The 4856-nt window shown below is 42.0% G+C and overlaps 1 non-coding gene across 1 annotated transcript; it reads right to left on the minus strand.

Annotated features, from left to right (window-relative positions):
- Positions 1–4312: 4312 nt before the first annotated feature.
- On the minus strand, positions 4313–4469 carry LOC115031446. The gene has a single exon (XR_003837071.1). It is a non-coding gene; the product is annotated as a U1 spliceosomal RNA (small nuclear RNA).
- Positions 4470–4856: the final 387 nt, after the last annotated feature.

The following is a 4856-nucleotide window of genomic DNA, read 5'->3' on the forward strand; positions in this document are numbered from 1 at the left end:
ATGCTTGCAGTGTATTTTCTTTCTTTGTCTTTTTATTTATTATATGTAAGTACACTGTAGCTGTCTTCAGATCTCATTATGGGTGGTTGTGAGCCACCATGTGGTTGCTGGGATTTGAACTCAGGACCTCTGGAAGAGCAGTCAGTGCTCTTACCCGCTGAGCCATCTCACCAGCCCCGCAGTGTATTTTCTTAATGATAGGCTCCATCATAGGTGGGATCACCCCTGGGCTGGTGGTGCAGGGTTCTATAAAAAAGCAGGTTGAGAAAACTATGGGGAAGCAAGCCAGGAAGCAGCACCCCTCCAAGACCTCTGCATCAGCTCCTGCCTCCAGGTTCTTGCCCTGTTTGAGTTCCTGCCCTCACTGCTTTTGATGATGAACTGTTATATGGAGGTAGAAGTAAAATAAATTCATTCCTCCCCGATTTGCTTTTGGGTCATGGTGTTTCATCACAGCAACAGTGACCTTAACTAAGACAGTTGGGAAAGGGAGGAGAGTGGACTGAGGGACTTTAGGGAAAGTCCTAGACAGACAAACCTAAAGGCAAGTTAATGGGAAATGGGAAACTCAGCACATTAAGGCATGGATTAATTTAAGGAAAGAATAGAACAAAATCCAGAATCTAGACATAAAGCAGGATGCCAACTAGACTGAATATTGATTGGACTGTGGATAGCAAGAGTGTTTGTAACAGAAAATAGAGACAGATTTTTCAGAAATAAGGGCTGAATTCAGGCAAGTGCCTCACAACTGAGCCACACCTTGTCTCTCCTTTTTTTTTTTTTNTTAGCAGTTTTACTGAATTGCCCTGGCTTGCTTTAAACGTTTGATCCTCCTGCCTCAGCATCCTGAGCAGCTGAGACTGCTGGCATGAGTGTCTGCACCTGCTGAGGGAAGGCTTTCTTCTTTAAAATGTTTTTATTTGTTGATTATTACTGTATGTGTATGGATCCTTTGCTTTCCAGGAAAGGCTGTTACATTCCCTAGAACTGGAATTACAAAGAGCTGTGAGCTGCCAATGTTCCAAAATCAAACTTGGATCTCCTGAAAGAGCATCCAGTGCTCTATACCTGTGAGCATTGTGCCAGTGGCCATGAAAGATAGTTTCAAAACACGAAACCTCCAAATACTAAAGTAAAGCCAAATAAAGTGCTTCCTGTCCTGGTTAATCATGGCTAATCATGGCTAATCGTGGCTAATCTTCATGGTCAACTTGATAGGATCTGGCGTCACCTAGGAGACAACCTTCTGGGCACACTTGTGAGGAATTGTCTAGATCAGGTTAGCTGAGGTGGGAAGACCATCCATTGTGGGCTGCACTGTTCTGTGGAGAGGTGTTCTAGACTGAATAAAAAGGAGAAAACGCGCAGAACCCAAACTTCCAGCCCCTGCTGCTTCCTACCTGTGGATGAATGTGACCAGCTGCCTCAGGCTCCAGCACCCATCCCTCTCCTGTTGTGATGAGTTGTACCCTACGATGGCAAGCAGAAAGAAACCCTTCCTTTCTTAAATTTAGCTTCTCAGGGTCTCTTATTACAGCATTAGGAAAAGTAACTTATACCCTCTCCACCCCCTACGCCCCCTCCCCCCCACCCAAAAAAAACCCTTTTGATAAATCTGATTATACCAAATTTGAGAGGTTTGTATTTGGTAAAGAAAATCAGAGGCACAGTGACAAGTAACAGGTTGGAAAAAATCTATTTTTAGTCTAAGGAGTGAGTAATTACTGTCTAAAGGACATCAGGAACTCTGTAGAACAACACAAAAATACAGGAACTGTAGTAGAAATACATGTAACAGCCATGAATAGGTAGAAAGAGGCACGAAGGACATGCTAGCAGACGTAAGGTTAAATAATTAAACCAATGATAACCAGAGAAGTGCAATTAAAAGGATTACCAGAAAACACCTTTTTTTTTTTTTTTTTTTTAAAGATTTATTTATATGTAAGTACACTGTAGCTGTCTTCAGACACTCCAGAAGAGGGCGCCAGATCTCATTACGGATGGTTGTGAGCCACCATGTGGTTGCTGGGATTTGAACTCCGGACCTTCGGAAGAGCAGTTGGGGGCTCTTACCCACTGAGCCATCTCACCAGCCCCAGAAAACACCTTTTAATACCTTATTTTATTTTATTTTATTTTACGTGTATGGGTGATTGCTTGCATGCATGCCTGGTGCCTGCAGAGACCATAAGAGGGCATCAGATCCCCTGGCACTGGAGTTACAGATTTTTGTGAGCTGCCATGTGGATGCTGGGAATTGAACCCAGATTCTCTAGAAAAGCAATCAGCCTTCTTAACGACTGAGGCATCAGCTCCAGAAAACACTCCTTCCATGCATTAACAAAAAATGAAATATCTGGATAATAACCAGGTATGGCTGAGGAAGTGTGGATTTAGGAACTGTCACATACAACTAGTGGGAGTAGCATTGATGTGTCCACTCTAAAGAACCAAGCGTCTGGAAACTAGAACTAGAACTAGAAATTGTCCCACGCACAAGTGGTGTTGCTTGTAAGCTCTGAGTGTAGGAAGCAATCAGGTATTCATCATCAGGGGACTAGAATGGTGACACGCTTCAGATACATCTATAATAGCTAGAATAGTAGTACCCTAGACATACATAGCTCAAGATGCCTATATCTTGTCATGCTGAGAAAATGGAAGCAGACTAAAATATGTACAAGTGAACAGCATTTATCAAAAATATCTTTTTATATTACACAAGAGCAGATATAAAAAAGGATGTACATCTAACATATCAGAACAGCTGCATGTAGAGTAAGAGAACAACTGACCAATGCAAAGAAAAGTATGTGAAAAAAAGATTGGGTAGATGGATAAATGGTGGGGGTGGATGGATGGAAGAATGAATGGATGGAATGACTGATAGATGGAAGAATGAATGGATGGAATGACTGATAGATGGAGGGATGGATGAGTAGGTGGACAGATGGAATGACTGATAGATGGAGAGATGATAGGTGGGAGGGTGGATAGAAGAATGGATGGACAGAATGACTGATGGATGGATGGATGGAATGACTGATAGATGGAGGGATGGATAGGTGGATGGGTACCTGAGTGGGTGGGTGGATGAAAGGAAGAATGAAAGAATGGATGTGTGGATTCATACATGCACACTTGATTGGGTAGATGGGTGAATGGTAGACCTATGGATAGAAAGAAGAATGGAAGAATGGATGGACAGATTTCTCACAACAAGAGAGGGACCATATTTAAAGTGACGTTGTATATAGCTCAACAATGTATGGTTTCCTTAGTCCTCTGCATTAGAAGTGCCATCCAAACTGAATTTCAAATACTTGAAAATAAATTATAGGAACATTGATGGATTTTTACCACTTAAAACATTTCTAGAGTAAACTCTTCCAAAAACATTTTTTTTTAAAATATAGGGTCTTATTATTCTTCCCAAACTTGTTTGGAATTATAATTATTCATTGCTGGGCTGGAGAGATTGCTCAGCAATTAAGAACTATTCTTTGAAGATTCCTGTCTTAGTCAGGGTTTCTATTCCTGCACAAAACATCATGACCAAGAAGCAAGTTGGGGAGGAAAGAGTTTATTCAGCTTACACTTCCACATTGCTGTTCATCACCAAAGGAAGTCAGGACTGGAATTCAAGCAGGTCAGGAAGCAGGAGCTGATGCAGAGGCCATGGAGGGATGTTACTTACTGGCTTGCTTCTTCTGGCTTGCTCAGCTTGCTTTCTTATAGAATCCAAGACTACCAGCCCAGGGTTGGTACCACCTACAATAGGCCCTCCCATCCTTGATCACTAATTAAGAAAACACCTTACAGCTGGATCTCATAGAGACATTTCCTCAAGGAAGGGTCCTTTCTCTGTGATAACTCCAGCTTGTGTCAAGTTGACACACAAAACCAGCCAGTACAATTCCTGAGTTCGATTCCCAGCACCTGCATGGTGGCTTACAACTATCTTTAATGGGATCTAGTGCCCTCTTCTGCTATGCAGGCACGCATGCAGACAAAGCACCTATCTACATAAAATACATTAAATAAATAAATCTTTTTTCCAGAAGTACCACAACAGTGTGCTTTTTACCCTCTTTCATTCATTTATTTAAATTGTTGTTACATTTATTTGTTTGTTTGTGTATGTTATAAAAATCCCACAGCATACATGTGGATTTCAGACAATATGTAGGGGTCAGTTCTCATCTTCCATCATGTGGGTCCTGGCCTTCCAACTCAGGTCATTAGGCTTGGCAGCAAGCACTTTAATCCACCAAGCCATCTTGTATTTGCCCCTCTCCCACCTCCTCAGGGAGAACTTGAACAGAGTCCTCTATTACCATAAATGATGTAGTCAAGTTTCCTTCATTTGGGAAAATTGCAGGGGTCAGCACATCCAGACCGCAATGGATATGCTTAGCCCCGAGAAAACCACCTTCACCATCATGCTTATACCGTGAAGGTATAACCCTGTCAGGTGAGTGTGTTATTTGCCTCTTGATGAGCTTTTTATATACCACTGAAAATATTTATTGAGTCCTATTTATACCAGTCAGCATTTCAGGCACCTGAGGTAAAGCTGTGAACACAGCAAAGATCTCCACCCTCAAGGCACTTAGATTCAGAAGAACAATAGAGGGTATAATTAATATGTCAACTGTATAGTGTCACATATCCTAACTATTCAGGAAAGAAAAGTTGGACAAGGCAAGAGGCTTCAGAAAGTTGTAGGGCAGTGCTTTATTTTGCATTAAGTGGAGATGGAACGGTGCGCTTCACCAAGGAGGTAATTTAAAGGAAGAAAGCTAAGCATCCAGGGTCCCGGCATGAGCCCGTGCAAAGGCCCTGAGGTA

Source organism: Mus caroli, chromosome 6 (assembly GCF_900094665.2).
Source record: "Mus caroli chromosome 6, CAROLI_EIJ_v1.1, whole genome shotgun sequence".
Lineage (NCBI taxonomy): Eukaryota > Metazoa > Chordata > Mammalia > Rodentia > Muridae > Mus > Mus caroli.